The sequence below is a fragment of the Takifugu flavidus genome, chromosome 11, assembly GCF_003711565.1.
Source record: "Takifugu flavidus isolate HTHZ2018 chromosome 11, ASM371156v2, whole genome shotgun sequence".
Lineage (NCBI taxonomy): Eukaryota > Metazoa > Chordata > Actinopteri > Tetraodontiformes > Tetraodontidae > Takifugu > Takifugu flavidus.
The window spans coordinates 5,741,336-5,749,119 of NC_079530.1; the positions used below are offsets into that span (position 1 = coordinate 5,741,336).

General features: G+C 42.9%; 1 long non-coding RNA gene across 1 annotated transcript; it reads left to right on the top strand.

The window, feature by feature from the left end:
* The first annotated feature begins 2,678 nt into the window (after window positions 1–2,678).
* On the top strand, window positions 2,679–6,980 carry LOC130533901 (uncharacterized). Its single transcript, XR_008952708.1, has 3 exons — window positions 2,679–2,921; window positions 5,957–6,105; window positions 6,198–6,980. It is a non-coding gene; the product is annotated as an uncharacterized LOC130533901 (long non-coding RNA).
* Window positions 6,981–7,784: the final 804 nt, after the last annotated feature.

Here is a 7,784-nt window from a genome sequence, read left to right on the forward strand (position 1 = left end):
CAGGAGGGCTTCAGGCTGTCCTGGTTCTTCTCACAGTCTACAATAGGCACATTAGATTGATCAGAGGCTCTTGGTGTGTATGAGGGAACGCTGTGTGTTTCCTGCACGATCGACCTGTCCAGTGTGTTCCTGCTGCACTGACTGATTAGGAATAATGTGAGGTTAACAGATTAATGGTGTGAATCCAGGTGATTTACATCAATATGTTTTTCAAAATTAAGCTTTACTGAAAGAATATAATGGAAACATAATATAAATGTGCTGTTTGTCTCAGAGAAAGCTGCTCAGAGCAAGCTGACATTAATCTGCTGTTCAATCTTGAGAGTGTGACAGATATTTTAGAATATGTATTTAATCAGTTAATGCCTATAAAAACATACAATAGTCTGGCAATTAATTAATTACTCTTAAAACTAAACAGATGCAAGTTGATTTCCCAAAATAACCACAAAAACAGACACAGTGGGAACATGTAAATTCCTCTGTTTAGCAACTGAGCATCTGAAAAGTCCAGTTTCTTTATTTAAAGTCATAACTGGCTGGATAAATACTGGAACTGTCTATATTTCTGAATGTCCAGGTTGTTGTTGCATTGTATGCATTAAAAATCCATTATATTAAGTTATTTATTAAAATAAATGACTTAATGTGTATTTTCATTTTATATTCTGGATGGGTTTTTCATTTGAAGATGAATATCTGCTCGGCTGCACCTGACACTCTCAGGAAGATAATTACAGTGGAGAGCAAAGACGTGCAGAGAGAAAATATCACTGATTGAATAACAGCAGAAAGATGGAGATGAGTCACGAGATGGATTATTAGAACAGTGGCAAAGATGTTAGACTTCCAGAAGGTCATCAGGACACTGAGATATCAGAGATGAGTGTGAAATACTCACAATTATAAGCGGACAGCATGGAAGAGTTGGGGTGATCGTTTGTCATGTTTCGCTGCCGTTTCTCTTCCTCTTGCACCCTTTTTTTCTTTCCTATCCTTTGCTTTTATTCTATTCCTAAATCTCCCTATGAAATCTACTCTTGCCATGGGTAATTACAATGAACAACTTCATATGACTGCTCCGCCTGCTGCCAAGATAAGGCAGAGTAGCACTGCATACACACACCCACACACACACACTCACCGCTGTCACCACCACCACCTCCGCCATCCCATATCTTATCTCCATCGTCACAGAACAACCGCCTTCTGCCCAATTCAGCCCTAATCTTCTACGTAAACAATACTGATATTTCACCACCGTCCACAATGAGAGGGGGGGTGGGGGGGGGAGAAAAGGTCTAAGTCAGGATAGATGGAGAAGGAGGGCAAAGGAGATAAAAATCGATCTTTTTGCCTGATTTAGCCTCAGACTGCCTAATCCACATTTATATGTGTGAATATGTGGTGGCAGGAGGTTTGTAGGAAAATTAAGAAAAAAGGCGTTTTGGGAGACTGGTAGTTATTTTCAACAATTGACGACTAAAGATGGACTGTAGAACATATAGAATATTGAGTGCTGCATTTATTGTTGCACGTTGAGTCACTACCTAAGAAAATGGCGGTGACTGACAAAGACGAGGGAGACATGGTGCTGCTTTAAAACAAGAAGCTCCTTTTTTCCAGCCTGAGGTGTTTGTGGGTGAACGTTCTCTCTTTGTTCATCTGAGTTTCCCCCAAAATATGCACATGAAACGTCCATCAAACCATCCCAGACTTCCACCGGGGAGCCGTATTTATTTACAGATCACAAATCACATTTAATTGGGTTATTTTAAAAAAAAAATGTGTGTGTGTGTGTGTATATATATATAAGTGTGTGTGTATATATATATATATGTGTGTGGTATATATATATATATATATATATATATATAATATATATATATATTATATATAAAAATCTCAGCCAGCTACCAGGCTTATTTGCCAGCATTCCCCTGAGGGATGAGGTCTTTGTTTTTGCAGTCTGTCACCCGGTAAACATCCGTCGCAGCAGATTTCCAGTTTTTGACAGTGAAAAATGGGCCCACACATATCAGGAGATGTTTGCAAAACAGTTTTATGACAAAGTTGCCAGGAGTCTGATAAAGAAGGCATCACTGGTTGACAGATTCTGACTGAGCGATACCACAGGAGCCCATTTCAACCTGGTCGGGGGTGGATTTCACCACGTGTTGGAGAAGCTTATTTGTTGTGGAAAGGATTACAGTGACCAATCCACTCACAAACAGGATTAGTGGCAGCGGATCATGTTTGACTGGGAAGCTCTAAAACAGGCCTCACAACTCTGACACAAGTTGTTGTTGCCCCGTTGGTAGACAGAGGGGGAAGCTTGGAATACACAAAGACACTTTTAATCACTTCATATTGATCACTTCATGACTGAGTGAGGTGCACAGGGAACTGTCCGAGGTCGTGCTGAAAATGACTTTATTGCCGTATTTGAAAACTGAACTTTCCGTAGCCCAGATTCAAGTGTGTGTTGCCAGGCTGCTCTCTCTGAAAGCTGCAGACAACAAGCTCCTCTCCAAATTAATTTGCCTGTGATAGAGCCATTTAGACGTGTCTTTTTATAGAACTTGAGACAACAACACACAGATGCACACACACACTTCCTGCAGCATGGTCGCACACAGTCAGGCGTATCAGCAACCCACAGTTGAGACAGACAGACACCCCCGGTGCATCACTCTCCTGTTCGTTTCATGGATCTGTCATCGTCCCAGGACAACAGGACAACACCTCGCCAGGGTGACTAATCTGCACTCGGCTCGCTGTCCTGGCTGACTCAGAACGCCACGTCTATTCAATTTCAGATGTGACTCAGTGATCGCTGAAGCGAGCTGCTATTGGAATGGAGACAAGTTACACAAAGAGACACAGACAGAGCTGGAAGAGAGCAACTACGATGGGGAGAAGTAGGAATTCTATTTATTCTAAACTCATTAAAACTTCTTCAGACTCTGAAAGATGACTGCAGGCATAGTGACACTTCTAACATCCTGCATCTGTGTGCTTATGCCTGTCTCGGGCTTTCATTTTGTGTATTTGTTTATTTTTGGGGGCATACTTGAGGGTCAGCAACGGTGACGACTCTGGGCCTGACAAAGAGGATGGCCTAATTCAGCCTGGCCCAGAAACCCTCACCTTGTCTAGCCATTAAATACACTTAAACTTCCTTTTACTAAGAGGAGTCAGCATGAGTTTCGGACCATCAAGCTTCTTATAAGCAGACAGTGATGTATAAATACTCTTGACACTGTTTATAGGCCTTTAAAACACACAAATAAGGTGCTTTCTCTGCATTTAAAATGGTTTGTTTAAACCACAGTGGTTAATGGTTTCCCTAAGATGTTCACAGTCATTTTTAACCTTATGGTTATGGAACGCAAAGGGCAGCTGAATGTATAAAATATAGGAAAAAAACTCGTAATCAATGTTTTAGCATGGTGGGCTAATCGGCTCATCTTGTTCTGAGCTGTTTCCAGTTTTCCTAAAACTAAAACGTGTGGTTTCTGACTTTTATCTGGGAAACACAGCATATCAACAGAGGCACTTTTATTCCAGTTATTCTGATTCATTCTTTAATTTTAAAAACAACAACAACACAATACTCGTTTTCCACGTCTCATGTAAGATTTATTCTTTGAGATGGAACCAGCCAACTACACCCCCACAGATGACATGCAGACCACCAAGTGTCTTGAGGTTTCTAAAGTCTGCTGTCAGATGCTGGAGACCATCTATTCTGGTCGGCTTCTTCCATGGATACGTCGCAGTTTGGCGGGCTTGCTGTCAGCCAGCGCCGCAGTGCTCCTAATGAATTATTCATGTCTGGAAGAGAAGAGCAGCAGAGAAAGTCAGACTGTATTAAGCCAAACTAATTAAAGTCCCGGTATTAAAAGTGTGCCGGTGTCTCATCCAAGACGAGAGGAAAGAGAGATCCGCGGTGATACCTTTTTTTCCCGTCCGTGTCTCTATCACTCGTCCCCCGGCCTCCCTCCTCCTCCTCTCACTTCACTTATCCCCCTCTTCCCTCGGCTTTCTCTGGAAAATTACAACCTGACTGCTCACTTTAATATTTCAGCATCTAAGTGAGTGTGACAGGCTCTCCTTTGTGTCACACCCCTCCCTTCCAGTGTCCCCATCTCCATCCATCCACCCACTCCTCGCTCTCCCCACCCCAACCTCCTTGTGTCGTTTGCTTATCGTTAACCTCGACGGGTTCAACTTTTAGCATGTGACAGGAGAGGAAGAGGTGGTGGTGGTGATGGTGGTAGAGGTGGATGTGGGGGGGGGGGGGGCAGTGAGAGATGGGGACGAGGAAAAAACAAAAACAAATCAGGCTCAAAGCGAGGGCGCTCTGCCAGGCTATCAGCCTGTCTCTCTCTGTCTCCCGGTGAGTTTTCTGACACGTACACGACCATGAACCTACAATGAGGAGAGGTATTCCCTCACCCTGATACACGCCACTCATGCTCAGACTTCCAGTCACACAGGTGGCGTTTCCAAAGTGACAGAGAGCGCTGTGATCTCATTCACAGGGACAGATTTGGAATAAAGGTGTACATGTCTCGGAAGTCATACTGGAGCTACTGGTCTCCCTTTAATGGCACCACTCGCCACGTGAGCGTGTACGTCTGAACATGTATTATATATGCCTTATGGAAGATGAGCGCTGTACTTGTTGGTGAGCGATAAGACTGTGTGATTGGTGGTGAACAGCCAGTAAGATGACTCAATGTGTTGTGTGTTTATAAGCACCATGATACACATCAATAATTAAGCTCGTCTCCCCTGTTCCCCATTCATTCTATTTTCATGTCTGCCATTTGATAACCCCGTGAGCCCTGCGCTCATATCTGAGTGGATTGTGTGCCTAAAGTAAGTGAAAATATACAAACAGCCTGAGGAAATGAGTCCTTTATTTCTAAAATAAATTGCATATCCGCTCGTCCACAAGCCTTTTGCCAGCTAACATCGATTTGCACACACACACAAAAAGAATCACACTCACAAAGAGACACTCTTAACGAAGTGAGAGACATTGTACACAGCATTGATCATATAATTTACTCCTCTCTATCAAGCTACAAGGCTATTGATCATTTAATTCCATATGCAGGCCTCGGCCACGGCCAAATTGCTGAAATGGGGCTGCTCCCTTTAAATCGTGTCCCATAATGGTTTTGGCATTGATCGCGACAGACCCTCACTCACTGCCAATGCAAACAAACCAAATTTTCAGTGACTGAACTTGCAAACAAAGCAAACCTCACGTCAAAATATGTGTGAAATCACACACACGCACAAACACACACACACACACAACACACACACACACACACACACTGGGAGTAAATGCGCGCAGCACTTACTGCCCGACACAACAGTCTGCTGTGAATGTATCTCATCAGTTGCTCAGAAACAAAGTTGGTGGTTTATTTGACAGTAGAGTTATTTTGTGGTGCGTTAGGCATGTTTTTAGTAATGATTGGAAGATTAAGGCCAGTCGAGAGGCCAATTTCAACCCATTTTACTCTGATGCTTAGCTGACTGATTTCCTCTTGCTGGCCTGCCTGAAGCCTGTCACGTGCACACACACACACACACACACACACACACACACACACACACACACACACCACACACACACACACACACACACACACACCTTTTTATGCACACAGCCAAAGTGCTTGTACGCTCACAAACCTGTACGTGCATCTGCCGATAGTGTAACTCCTGAGCTGTTGAGCTTGTGAAAGAAATGAAATGACATGTTGGGATGTGTGAAGCTGGGAGGGACAGGCTGATGATGGAATGGGAACTCCCTTTATAGAAAAAAAAAAATATATATATATTCAAACAGAAATAACCCACAGCCTTTCATTAACTCTAATTAAGCTGGTGCATTTCTGCAGTTTTGACTTTTTTTTATGCATCCTAACAGATTCTCATATCTGCACTTGGTGTTTGTTCGCGCATGGACACGGATGCAGGACTGAAGATGTTGATTTGTTGACAGGTTTTGCTCACACGCCACGTTCACTGAGCAGAGCTCATCTGTGTTGGCTCTGCATTCACGCTGAAATGCCAAAAGTGAGTCTCTCATATTCTTTGTTGGATTGCCAGACAGTTTCCTACTGTTTATCAGATACTGCATGAAGAATTTTCCCGTGTTTAATTTTAAGGAAACTGGCATAAAGATGCACCGTCATCAAGGAGGGAGCAATGCAGAGGAAAGGATGGATGAGGGATAAAGTGTGACAGGAAAGGGGAGAGATGGGAAGTCCAGCTGGTGGCAGAAAAAAGAGATCTATGAATATGACACCTCATGTCTCTATGTCGGCCATGGCTGTAACATACATGACAACCCTGTCACACTTGTTCATTCTCTCTTTATATCAGTGAGGAGGGCAGTCCTGCATGAAAGAAAGAACTATCTGATCTGATCTGTCTTTTCACATATAATTTATATCTTTTCTTAATTCCTTTTTTTACATTAGGTTTGATTTTGATTGTAACAGACGCTATATAAATAAAGATTGATTGATTAATTGATCAGTGGACGCACTAATGATAAAAGACTGCAGCCAACATGTATAGGATTAGAAATCTGGGATGGTCAAATTTTTGATTTTATGGAACTGTGGAAATGATTTTTATTTATTAATTGCATTATTTAAAAAAATGCAGGGAATAAAACAGTGCATTTTATTGCTTTTTGCTATCTTGTTTGTGTAAAAAGGATGTGGGGAAAAAACACAAAAGAGAGGCTAAAATCTAAACTCATGCCCACTCAGTTGTGGATGTATGGACTCTAGACCATAATCTATATACTCAATTCCATCTAAGCAGCCTCCCCAGTATGCTCTTCGTTCACCATCAATATTCATGATTGCAGAGGCAGGCAGCAGAGGAACATCACCGGGCCATCCCTGATTTGCATCTGATAAATAAATGAGCTGACCCAATCAAGTGTGTGTGTGTGTGTGTATGTTTGTGTGCGTGTTTGTGTGTCTGTGTGTTTGTGATGTCCGTGACGCTCAGCTGGTTAAAATTGCATGACAGGAGTTTATGTAAAGAGAAAGAGAGAGGGAAGGGGGGTTGCAGAGACTTGGAGGACCCTGTCGCTCTGCTCGACACAATAATGAATTTCAAATAAGTTATTCACTTCAGGAGTAAGTGGCTGGCAGCCTCTCCTTACAGCTGGTTTGTTGAGATAATTGATTTTCAAATAGTTTGGAGGACGAGGAACAGGAACAGGACCGACTGCTGGGAGGATGGGGGGACGGTGGATGACAGCTTCAGCAGGGGAGTGTGTGTGCTGTAGTGCCGCACTTTTATTTTCTGCATGTCAATTAAAGAATGTGTGTGGTATGAGAGAGAGAGAGAGAGTTTCAGGGGTGCTTTAATTCACGTAGGAAAGAGTCCGTGTCGGAATGGAGGCCTGGGTGCTGGCTGTAATTAAACTGATACAGCTCTGCAGGCGCACACACACACACACACACACACTCACAAGTCAAAGATTAATTTTTCATGTCCTCCTCTCCGCCGTGTCTGCTCTCTCGCTGTGGCTCAGGGCATGTTGGCTAAACTTTAGCTGCTTTTTGCAGTGCTGTTAACATGGCAGCTCTTCTCTGCTGGCTGCAGTGACACAGATAACTGAGTTTTCAGGGTGACGGCTACATAGACTCAATGAGATGCATTACTGGCAGGGTTTGAATTGACAATGTAATTTACCGCATCCTTCTCTCTCTATATATACATATGTATCT